The sequence below is a fragment of the Balaenoptera borealis genome, assembly GCF_965194805.1.
Source record: "Balaenoptera borealis genome assembly, chromosome: 11".
Classification (NCBI taxonomy): domain Eukaryota; kingdom Metazoa; phylum Chordata; class Mammalia; order Artiodactyla; family Balaenopteridae; genus Balaenoptera; species Balaenoptera borealis.
Genome location: NC_138868.1, coordinates 109060756 through 109073796, shown reverse-complemented (window position 1 = coordinate 109073796; position 13041 = coordinate 109060756). Strand labels below are relative to the sequence as shown.

The window sequence follows — 13041 nt, the reverse complement described above, 5'->3', positions numbered from 1 at the left end:
ACAGTGAAGTGGAGGTCCCTGTGCTATACAGCAAGTTCTAATTAGTTATTATTTTATACATATTAGTGTATATATGTCAATCCCAATCTCCCAATTCATCCCACCTCCCCTTTCCCCCCTTGGTGTCCATTAGACACATGTATTTTTAAACTGCATTTATAGCAACACTAGTGATAATAGATACCCATCTAGGGGGTTTCTGTATGTTTTATGAAATGGTACAGTGTTTCCTACGTACTGCAGGGAGCGGCTAATACCTCGACATTCAGACTCCCTGGGTTTGAATCCTGCCTCTAGTACCGCCTACCTGTGTAACCTCTGGACCTTGATTTTATCTTGCACAAAGTGGAAATCATAGAATTCTATTTCATGGAGTTACTGTGTTACTGGAGTTATTACAAGTAAGGCCCTTAAAACCTGCTTTAAGGAGGTAATATGTGCTTAATAAATGTTGACTGATATTAATCTTATCTACCCCTTTCCAAGTCCTCTTGAACCACCCCTTTTATATCCCAAAGAAACGTCTGAGGTTCCCCGTGGGGCTCTGTCAAAATGACAGGAAATTAGGGTCGGAAAGGTGCCTGCTGGTACCGTCTCATCTTTATGTCTCAGCTCAAGTGTCTCTTTCTCAGAACAGAGGTTTCCTTGCCCATCCTGGGTCCACTGTGGTCCTCCCCACACCCCGCCCCACCGACCATTCCCATCAGAGCACTTTGGTTCATGTCATTTCTAGCACATACCACCGTCTGTACTGGTTTCACTCATGTATGATTTTTTAAATGTTTATATATCATTTTTATCTAAATAAATGCACACACACACACACACACACACACACACACACAGAGACATGCATAGGTACTGTTTTGGTCCCATCTAGACTATGAAATGAGTTCAAAGACTTTGTCTGCCTTTTCTTGGCTGGATTCCCCAGTGCCTCACACAGGGGGTGCACATAACAGTTTATAAATATCTGTTGAACGAATAAACACATGCATGAGTGAACGAACGCTATTATTTTGCAGACGAGGAAACTGGAGCCCAATAGATAACAGTACCGAGAGCAGGAAGGGGAAGGAGACTGGCGTTCCACTGCAGCGGCCCACGCGGCATGACAGGATGGCAGGTCTCCAGGCATCCTCAACACTTTCTCGGGAGCCCGTGAGGGTCAAAATCGTTTTCACGTTATACTAAGAATGCTATTTGGCTTTTCCGCTCCATTGATGCCTGCATGGGTGATCCAGAAGCAATGGTGGGTAAAAATGCTGGCTCCTCAGCAGGAATCAAGCAGTGGCACCAAAACGTCTTAGTGGCCAGTATATTGTTCTTCACCACCATAGGCCCACAGACAGAAAAATAAAAAGCCAGTTCACTTAGGAGCGCGCTTTAATGAAACGGTAAAAATTATTCATTTTATTAAATCTCAACCCTTAAATACAGACCCTTTTAATATTCTGTTGAGAAACTGATGTACCCATAATGCACATATGCCGCAAAACCAAGTAGGATGATTATTTCAAGGTGATTGAGTTATGGGTTCAACTAGCTACTTTTTTTGTTGTTGGAACCCAGTTTTTGCTTGAAAGAGAAAATTCTAGACAAGCCATGGTTATTCAGACTCAGGCATTTGGCAGACATTTTCTTTAAAATGAGCAAAGTGAGCTGTCACTTAAAGGAAAACAACTGACAGTATTTGTTGCCAGTGATAAAATATGAGCTTCTGAGCAAAAATCAGAATTTTTAAAAAAACGTGTATCTGCCACCATGAGCTTGACAGCTTCCCAATACTCAAGAATACTTTTCTGATATAATCAGTAGTTATATTAATAAATGTGACTTTTGATATTATATTATGAAATGTGTCAACTTTGGGATGATCTGAATAACTCAACAAACCAGCATTTTCCAAATGGCCAATGCCTGATGTTATAAAATCACAGACGGGTAAAAGATCCATCAAGAGTGCAAGATAGACCCGTGAATTTTTATATAACAGACTTTGAGACGTTCACTGACACAGTTTCAGAGTTCACACTGCAGTTGACCTTTAAAAAACTACTACCACCTGTCAAGTTTTGGTGTAGTAACAAAGAAGAACATCCATAGTTACTGGAAAAGCCTATTAGGATACTTCTTTTTTCTACTGTACAACTGTGTGAGGCCAGATTTTCCTCATCTGCTTCAACCAAAACAACCTATTCCAACAGATTGAATGCAAAAGCAGATCTGAGAATCCAACTGAAGTCAGACATTAAAGAGATTTGCTAAATGTAAAATAATGACATTTTCTTACTAATTTTTTTAAATTTTGGAAACTATGGTTATTTTTCATGAATACATTTCTATAAAGGGGTTATTGTTTTACATTAATAAATAATCTCTCTCTTTTCAGTTTTTCTTTCTAATATGGCAAATATTGATCGCGATAACCCACACATAATAATCATTCTTTGAGGACTTCAATTATTTTAAAGTGTATAAAGGGATTTTGAGACCACAACGTTTTAGAATTGCCAAATTAGAACATGGAAAGTGATGTCCAAACTCATTAATGTTTATGGAATGTGAGGAGGCCCCCTGAATGGTGAGTTCCAAGGTCAGAGCATGGCATCTTGTGATCTGTGGCACAGCTCTACGAGGCCATATTCTTATCATTTTAGAATTAATACGTGATCGATACAATTTAAAAATTAGTAAACAATACAGATACCTGTATTGATCAGGATATTGGTTAAGAAATCTGCAGGGCTAAAAATAACAAAGATTTACCTTCACTCATGGTAAATATGCATTTCCGGTTGTTTAGGACTCTGCTGCCTACCTCTTCCCTCCAGGATGCAGGCGGATGCAGCATCTGACATGGGGACTGTAGTTGGTTGCCATGGCAGGCAAGGGGATGTGAGTGGTCCAGCTTAAGAGGACTGGCTTTTACAGCTCTCACCAAGCTGTACTGGGTGGCCCTTCTACTTCCATGTCGTTTATTCAAGCAAGTTTCATGATCCTGCTTAACTTCAGGGGTCAGGGACTTGCCATCCTCCCTTGAAACCACGATCCGGGAAGCAGGAAGGCGGTGACGTAGGATTAGTGGAGGCCGTGTGCATCAGCAGCTCTAATGACTGCCACAATGTAAAGCTCCATTCAAAACATAAAACCCCATTTCTAACATGTACTGATATCTGATTCTTAATTTGTTCATCTATCATTTTTCATAGTCAATGTATTTTGTGTTCTTTTCATTTGACAGTATCTTCAACGTCTCCATAGCTCTCATGTTTGTAATTTGAATGTCAATGTTACATTTTACTGTTGATAATTTATTATGATTTTAAACATTTCTTAGTTGTTGGTTATCTGGGGGAATAGCTAGTTTTTCACTATAGTAGATGGCATAGCAAAGCACATCACTGTAAGAAAATATTTTAAAAAATTACTTCTTTGGGGTTACTGAGTCAAGAAGTAGGCTGCATTTTTGGTGAGGACACGTGTTCCATAATGCTCATTCTATAAACTTTTATGGATAAAGATCTGCTCTTACTCATTTCTGTATCCCCAGAGCCTAACAAAATATCTGAAATTTGGTTGGCACTCAGTACATGGTCCTTGCATGAATGAGTTTTGCCAGATTACTTTCCAGAATTATTGCCCCAATTTACAGTGCCACCAGCACAGAGTTTATACTGCTCTTACAGATGCTTTAATAGTTTGAGCAGTGATTTTCTTTTCATTTATTCAATGATTAGCAGGACTAAAAACAATTCCAAGATTTTTTTTCTCTACTGGTATTTTCTCTCACATGTGCTCTACTTAATAAAGTAAATCTGGCAATTCCTCTTAGGAATTTATACCCTGCCTTCATTTATTTTGTTTTTTAAAGATTTGGGGACATCAACGGTGGGATCATTGAAAGAAGAGAATAATAATAGGAATAAGTGGAGATGGAGCCAGTGGGCCAGCTGAAGAAATCAGGCATAGAATTTAATATTATTATTATTAGCAGCAGCAGCAGATATTTACTGAGCACATTTCGTAAATATTACCTCTAGTCCTCAAAGCATTATTGAAGGGTAGATACAATCATAGCTCTATTTTTTAGGTGAGGAAATTGAGGCTCAGGGAAGTTGCAATTGCCCAAGACCACACAGGTGGGAAGAAGCAAGTCAGGTTTTGAACCTGTGTTTGTCTGAAGCTGGTGCCCGCTCTCTCCACGTCCCGTGGCCTCACCTGTTCACGAGAAGCCTGTCAACAGCCCAAACCAAAGTCAGGGAGGAGGGGTGCCCGTGGGCCGCGGGGGCGGATGGGGACACACAGGCTCCGTGGAGTGGGTGTCCGCAAAAGGGTGCTAAGCACCATGCTGTTGTGATACTAGCAAGGACATGTGACCTGGGTGGGACCCCGGCCTCACCCGTGTCTCATGGCACAGGGTCTAATCTGTGCCAAGGGCAGGGTGGGCAGGAGAGAGGCAGGTTGGCAGCTGGGCCAAGAAGGTGCCACCTGGAAGCCGGGAGCAAGGCTGCAGCCCAGCCTGCCTCAGCTTGCCGGGTGCCCTGGGCTCCACCGCGCTTCACCTTGGGCGGCAGACAAGTTCCAGACATCACCTCTCACTGATAAGAGCTGGCCACCAAGACAACAGGCAGAAACCTCCTTCTTCCTCCTCCAAAAGTCACAAGAGACTATTTACATTTACGTTAATTAAAATGGAATAAAACTAACATGTCAGTTCCCCAGTCAACTGGCCACATTTCGAGGGTTCAGTAGCCACATGTGCTGGCAGCCGCTGGGTTGGACCGGACATCACGGATATGGACCATGTCGGTCATCACAGAAAGCTCTGTTGGGCTGCACGGCGAGGGCCCCGCCTCCCCCCGAGGACCAGCAACAGCTCGGTTTCACCTGGGGGCTGCAGAGACATGCAGACGCCCTGGCCCCGCTCCAGCCCTTCTGCACCGGGAGCTTCAGGTGGCCGGATCCTCAGGTGCTGTGCAGACACAGCCCAGCTCAGGAAACCAGTGGCTGTGCCCTCCTGCTGAACACCTGTCTACCTGAGACGCGAGGGGCTGACGAGAAGAGCCACTAGCTTTTCATTCGTCACCTTTACTGCAAACGTCCCTCCCACCCCAGTCTATCGCCTTTCCTTTTATTTTAGTTTTGTTCATTTTTTATGAGCGTATTTTTGGCTCCTGTTAATATTTAAAATGTTGTGATGGTAGGAGCAAAGCCTGCTCGGCCGGGAAAAGTCCTACCCCGTCCCCTCCCACCCCCGTCCCGCTCTGGCTCTGGAACCCACACCTCCGCAGCACCCTTCCACTAGGCAGTGATGTCATCAGCCCAGAGCCGTGCAGCATCACAGAGAAGGGGGTGGAAAGACCCGCAGGTCTCCCTTCTGCAGAGCAACCTGGCATTTATGTATTCCCAGGCAGGGATAGGGGCCCATCTTGCAAGGCCTCATAAATATTTAACAACAAGCACTTTGTAAAGAAGAATGTTATTAAGGGCGGTGCTGCCAGCAGCTTCAAAGGTGCCTGTATATCAGGAAGTGCTAATGCTGTGTGGACACAACCCTCCTGCAACAGCCCCAGGGCACCTCAGCTCCTTATCTTTCAGAGGGAGCTGGAAAAGAATTTAGAGGCTTTGCAAATATTCCTGCCCCTCAGAGGAACAATCTGGTTCCTCCCACAAGTCATGTATCTAAGAGAGAAAAAGCAGTGACCAGAAGAAAAAATATGTGTGTGTGTGTATACATACTCACGTACACACATACACATACACACATGCACACAGAGAAGCTGGCGCAGGCAATATTTAGTAGGGCTTCTTTTATTCTGCTGCTACCAGCTGAATTTTTTTATTGCCAGGAAAGCCAGGCCCAGGCCACTTATTTCAACACTCAGAGCTTTAATGATACTGGTTCAGTTTTCTCTACTCTGTGGATTGGATACACTGCATTGCAATTCAAATCACCCCAAACACCCCAGTAAGCATGAGGTGATCACATTTCTTCCTAAGTGTAAATGGCTCTCCACAGGGGACTCATTCTGGGAGCTGGGGCCTGGGACAACATTGCCCTGGCAATTTCTTTTTCCCCAGATGATCGTCACTGGAGGTAAATGCTCTGAAGATTAAAGTTCCCAATCCATAAAGCAAACTGCTCTTAGGTTCAGAAAACAGCCTCCATTGGCCAACCCTAGTGCAGCCAAAGAATCACAAGGGATTGGAAAATGAATGGGGAGGGGTGTGCGTGTGCGTGTGATGCTTATTACACACATCTTCCCCAAATAATTGTTGTGAAGGGGTTTGAAAAGCTAAGTTGACTAACTCAAGATGACCCACAGGAGCCATGGAAAGAGCACTTGTGCATTTCCCACCATAAAACACCGCTCCTGGGGTCCGCCAGGAAAGGGGTTGACTTCTGAGCCCTCCGGAGGATTATGCTCCCTATGAATAAACAATGTTCTCCTGGAAACCACCTCTCGTGTCCAGAAGCAAAGTCCCAGAACTATATACGTGAACGGGAGCCCCTTACGTAAAGTAGGGATCCCCCTGCCTTTTTGCAAGTGATTCTGCGTTTTAGCAAGTTGCCCAGAGCATGACCCATAGCCATGTGTTACTGAGAACAGGTAAGAGAGCTGTGTGCTGATGGAAACACGCATGGATGCAGCCATCACAAGCCTATCCCGTAGATGCATGACCAAGCACTTCCCCAGGTGCAAGCTTTGATCCAAGCTATAATCAAAAAGTTCACTTTTAAGTGAGCTGCTTGGGACCTGGAATAGGCTTTCCCGTAGAAACGATGTTATAAATAGTGCTCTGGCCTAGCCCACAAATGCCTCTCTAACCCGTAATGTGCTTCCACTATGCTATAGTTGCAAGAAAACTTTGCAGAAAACAATCACTGTGTGATACCGGTAATTAAACCAAACAGTAGAACAGTAAGATGAAATGTCTTTTTTTTTTGACGTGAACGTTCATTCTTGAGGAAAGTAAGATTAACTGGAGAAAGATAAGGAGGTAGATGGAGCCTGTGCGGTGCTTTTGAAGGAGGCTTTGGGGTTACCTCAAGGGCTGTTGAGGTTGATGGCGCTGGCTCTTCAAGACGTGTCATTTCCCTTGGAAACTTACGGGGTGCCTTTCTTCTGCTGCAGGTGTATCCCTAGCACTACTTATGCATCCTCCATAATTAGAGTCAGTTTTATTTTCCTCTCACACATTGAAAGAAAGAGCAAGAGAGACAGGGAGGGGCAGGAGGAAAAACAAAGGAGACTGGAGAGAGAGAAAGAAGTATATTTCTGGAAGCAACTAAGCAAGAGTTAAAAGTGAAGGGAATAAATTGGAGGTTAAAAGAAAATCTGTGAGTGAAAGGTTGCCTTGGGAGTGTCAAATGAATCAGTCAAAAGAAGGGGAGAAAGGGGGAGAGAGGGAGGGAGAGAGAGAGAGGGAGAGAACATGTGTCTACTCCCATGGAGAAGAAACGCTGTCTTAGGCAGTTATCTGCAGGTCATCAGAGGATGCTATCTTTGCTGCTGACTGCAGCGATGCGACGGGGACAGCCTTGGGGGGACCAGGGTGAGGTGAGGATAATGATCGGACACCTGCCCCTCTCACATTAGGGCTGGACATGCCCAGGGCTGACTTCGGGAGCTGAGACAACTCTTAGTTCCTGGAGGTGAATGATCTGCTTTGTGGATGACCCATAGGCATCACTGTCTCACATCACCTGGGTCCCCCCCCACAGAAACCCCCCTTCTTTTGTCTGGAAGTCCAGTCTCTGGTCTCCTCTCTCGCCCTGGCTCCTTCCCTCCACCCTCGAGCTGCTTGCTCCATCTCAACCTTGGACTGTGGTTCCTCCTCTTCATTCCCCAGAGAACCACCAGTGGTTGAATTTAACAGGCTTTTACCGAAGATTTTAAGACAAGAGCAGGAAATTTTAGGCTATGAGAGAAACCATATCAAATTCAATGCCAGATACCATTGTTCCTAAAAACCATCAATTCCTCCCAGCACAAGAACTCTCCTTCCGGCCCCCTTTTTGGGTACCTCCTGGGAGCCACATAGATCATACTCGATCCCCAACGCACCCTACTGCTGTCTTACTCCCTAAGTTCCCAGAGTAGCTAAATGCTTTTCCTTTCCAGGTAATTTCCAGTAACTTTCAGGAAGGAACAAAAATTACTGACATGTGAGAGTTGATCATCTTTCCCATCACCCCCATCTGGGGTTAAGCAAGTGAGTGTTTCTCCCCAGGCTTCTGCTTCTCCTTCCTCTACTGGGTGAGAAAAGACAGTAGCCTAGAAGAGAATTCTCAGAGGCACAGTCCCAGTGAGAACAGACTGGACCTTCCAGAGGCTACTGCTCTGCAAACCCAACCCATGAGTGGCAAATCCTGCAGGAGGGAGGGCAGGGGGAAAGCGGTGAAGAGGGTTGCCAGATGGAGGAGATTGAATGGTTTTTGGAAGAAGGGCACCTAGAGGCACCAGAACCACGGGCTCTGTTCTTAGACCCTGGCAAAGACAGACTCAGGAGATGCGAATCTGGGACTCCAGCTCCGACTGTGCTGCTTTAATTGTGACCCAGCTCTGGAATTAGATCACGTGGGTCAAGGCTTCTGCTCTATGATGCAGAGAGATTTAATTCTCTTTTGTCTCAATCCGCCACTGCAGACTAGGCTTTGGAGCCTAACCCAAAGGTTTATTAATTGGCTTTCTTAAACAAAAGAGCCATCTTCTCTGAGATAAAAACTGCAGTCCCTTATAATGCACAAGTGGATGAAGTCATTTAGTTTTTTAAATAGCAATATCTTCTCCTCAGGTTATACTTATTCTACGTGTTCCTTTACGATCCACAAAGTGTTTCTGTATGACCTCCACCTGGAAAACCCCATCCTCCAAACCAAACTCTCATTATTCAAGAGTAGCTGTTGAATTGTAAAAATATTTCAATTGCCATCAAAAGAAGGAAAAATAGGAAAATATTGCCACCTGGAAGGTTGGATCAAAACCAGATGACAATTATCTTCCCATTACTGGCCGTAAGACCCAGGAGAAGAAAGGAGCTAGCAGGATGCAGAGAGACCGGGACACGCTGAGTTACCCGAAGGCCAGGCTAAAGTGGGCAAGTGGATGAGAGGAGCCTGGAACACAAAAGGCCTCAGGTCCTCTTTGCATCCTTATGGACCGCCCCCCCCCCGCCCCAGCCCTGTTCTCTCCAGCCCGAGCCCCTGCACCATGGTGATCCCTTATTTTCCTGACTCAATTCGTGGCTTAACTGGGCTCCCCTCTTCCTCCCATTACTTCATAGTGTGGTGGGATGGGGGATGGTAGGGGGGTAGGGAGCTATACCTTGAACTTAACCCTCCAAGTACTATTGTGGTCACTGAGAAAAAGGATACCATGTCCTCTTTTCTTGGAATACCTGTTTTAAGATTCCATTTGTGAACACAGAAAAGAGTGGATTACAGATTTTGTTTTGCCATTATTTTAGTAGCAAATCCTAAATATGAAAAGATTATTCAGAGGGTAAGTTTACAGGGATTTTGAAAAATCAGATCTACTGTAAAGCAAGGCATAATTAAATAATGCAACAGAATATTTTATTTGAGGTTGATTGATTTGACCTGGTTTACAGTAACACAAAGGGTTATGATGCAAAACAGTTTACCTTTTCTTTATAACCTCCTGTCATTCTAAATATTTTTCATAAAGTGACAGGAAAAAAAATTAAGTTTTAGCAGAGGTGCCAAGATGCACGAGGTAGGAAATTTCAAAGTGAGTGGTCAGAGGAATGTAGATTTCCAAAGGAAATTAATGAAAGCTCACTGCACAGCTCTGAGCATTGCACCTGCTTTCAAGACATAAAAGGGTCAAGGGAAGATTTGATGAGCTTTTGGGGTTTTTTTTGGAAGGGCTGTCACCATGCTTCCAGACACAAGCCCTCTAGGGGGGAAGGAGTATGCTTGCTTCTTTTCCCAAGAGAGCTGGCTAGGATTGTGGTAGTCAGTGTGCGGGACAGTGGACCTCTGCCTGACTCACAGGAAAAGGATAAAGCAGATGGCGGCTACCTCTAGATCGGCACTCCCAGCGTCCTGTGGCCAGACACAGGCCAGGCCAGAGAAGGGAAGGTGGGCCAGAGCCAGTTTGAATCCTGTCCAAGAGGGCTCCTGCCAGGGAGGAGGGAACAGGACAACGAGGGTCCATGACAGTTCCCACCACCTGGGACCTCTCACATCATTCTCCCGATGTGGACACGTACCTTTCTATTCAGCTGGCAGGTCCCAATCCCCTCACGGGAAGCAGGGCCCTGTTCCCATGACCACTCCTCCATCTCCAGCCCCTGCCCACCCCCTTCAGAGGCATCTGCACGGCCGGAGGTGGGAGAGGAACCAGGCTACTGTCATGCTGACTGAGGGCTGATGTGATGTTAAACCAAGTTCAGGATTGTGATGAAAACCCTAGATGGCCTTTTTTTTTTACACTAGCTAAAATGCTCTGCTATGGGCATGCTTTGCTTCTCAAGGCTAACTTTTTTTTTTTTAATTGAAGTATAAATGATTTACAATGTTGTTAGTTTCAGGTGTACAGCAAAGTGATTCAGTTTTATATATATGTATATACATACGTATTTTTTTCTTTTTCATATTCGTTTCCCTTATAGTTTATTACAAAATATTGAGTATAGTTCCCTGTGCTTTACAGTAGGTCCTTGTTGGTTATCTATTTTATATACAATAGTGTGTATCTATTAATCTCAAACTCCTAATTTATCCCCCCCTTCCCCTTTGGTAACCATAAGTTTGTATTCTATGTCTGTGGGTCTGTTTTGTATATAATTTCATTTCCATCCTTTTTTTTTTAGATTCCACGTATAAGCGATAGCATATGATATTTGTCTTTCTCTGATAGATGGCATATTCTAATCTCCTAACTCAGATTGCATTTGGGACTTAAACAAAAGATTGGTTACTCAAGAGCCAATCGGATACTGAGCTGAGAGTCTCGGTACACTCACAAGGATCACCCACTGCCATTGTTCACACTGACTGGCCAGTGTGCACACCTGTATAATAGAGAGCAAAAAGGCACGGGCCTGCCAGGATTTTCATCCAAATGCAGGTGGGGTTTAGAATAGAATAGAAAAAAATTTTAAAAATTGAATAAAATGTGAGACCTCCAGTTCTAAACTAATTTCATGTGGCTGCTTCCACAAAATCGTGTCAAACTTGTTTCCATGCTCTTTACTACATATTATTGGTCTCATCATTTTTGGCTGGGATTTCAAGGAGACAATCCAATCAAGAATATTCAGGAATCAGGTAGAAACCCAAGACCACTCAGAGACGGAACTAATTCAGAAGTCAATGATCATTTAAAAAAGAGTTTTTCAAACTACCAGTTATCCATTAATGCGTTAAGAAATGAATCCAGTTAATTATTTTTAAGTGAAATTGGATGGATGGGATGAAACAGAGGAGAACGGAATAGAATATAAAATGTCAGAGTGCATCCCGCATGAAGTTAAGTATTGTTTAGCGATGATTTTATTTGTTTTATATGTATGTGTGTGTATATTTGTCCATGCGTGCTGGGATAAGCATGTAAAAGATATTTCATGTGGTATCTCACAGTCAAAAAAAACTTGAAAGACTCCAAAAAGGGACAAATACAAAATCCATAGAGAAAAAACAAGCCAAGACTCAAAGGTAGCGTTAGAAATAAAATATAGGCAGGGGGAGGAGGAGTAGATCAGAGGGATCAGATGTGGTCCCGATGTGACTTCAGCTGCCCCAAGGTAGAGCTCATGCTCACAGCCAGAGTTCCTTGAAAGCATCTTGTTCACCTTGCCAACAGAAGGAAGAAGGAAAAAAGAGAAATAGGCAAGGGGAAAGGAAAAGAAGGGGAAGGAAGGGAAGAAAGAAAGAGAGGGAATAGATTTTTAAAATGAGCAAGTCAGAGAAGACAATTGCGAGACCTCTTACTGCTTTTTAAAATAATCTCAACCCACACAGCATGGAGAGACATGTGCCTATAAAAACCCACTTTGAATGGAAGGAATTCCGAGCTACAGTCAATGCGCGATGCACTTTGCAGTGTTGCCACACGTGACATATAAAAGGTTGTGGTAGTAGCAAAATCTAAGTATAATAGCCTGGTCCTTCACCTCGTGAACATTATCTGAGCACCCATCTCGTCTGATCGAGTGGAGTTTGCCGGCTTACTTCACTACAGATAGCATCTCCCCAGGGCATACGTAGACTGGGCAAGAACCACCGTACAGGATGGACCACCCTCGGGGATGCCGTCTTGTGTGGACTTTAGGTGGGACATTTCCTACTGAATTTTCCGTGAATGGAGCCCGGAGATTTGTGAAATGCACTGGCCCTAAATATGCACTCGTCTCCTCGGCCCCCTGGGCACCTGTCGTAATGCCCCTGCTGGCCGGGTCCGCCTGCAGAGCAATTGACAGCCCTGCCCTCTGTACTAGAAGCACGGAGCTGGGACCTGTGTCTCCCTTGATCTTCATCTGCTCTCACCATGGCCTCTTGCTGGGCTGGGGGCGTCTCCTGACTGCCAGGTAGTGTATATATCCTCATATTTACACCACCCCTAAAACACCTGGTAAGTCTAGTTCAGGAAAAGCTCCATTTTTTTACAATATTCTGACAGTAAAAACCTCACTCAGTTTCCCCCACCCCCCAGATTTGCTCTTCAAGGGCCGGGCAGGATTCCAGGGTGTCTTCAGGGAAGGTCTCCCTAACTCCCCAGCTCTGAACTGCCGCCACACTGGGATTCTGCACTCCTTCACGTCCCTCTCATGACCTGACACCTTGTGCTGCTTTGCTGTGGTCTCAGGTGCCAGAGTTAGATTGGACTCTAGTTATGCAGAGAATCCTCTGCAGCCCCCAGCACTCCGGAGTGTCTGAAAGCACAGGCCACACCCAGACTTTGTTGCAAGAAGTTGGTTCTTTGAGCATCACTCTCTGTATGTATGAAAAGTGACTTCTGGACCAATGGATCCCATTCTGGAGAACTTATGAATAGCTGGCCTTGGTTT

At 44.6% G+C, this 13041-nt stretch overlaps 1 long non-coding RNA gene across 2 annotated transcripts in view; it reads right to left on the bottom strand.

Moving 5' to 3' along the window:
- LOC309606252 overlaps positions 1 to 13041 on the bottom strand; it is a 371740-nt gene that overhangs the window by 66419 nt on the left and 292280 nt on the right. The window contains exon 6 of one of the 2 annotated variants that reach the window (XR_014231717.1): positions 1 to 13041. This exon is cut by the window's left edge and continues 18771 nt beyond it. The exons of the other annotated variant lie outside the window; for it this stretch is intronic. This is a non-coding gene — a long non-coding RNA (uncharacterized lncRNA). 2 annotated transcript variants of the gene reach the window in all.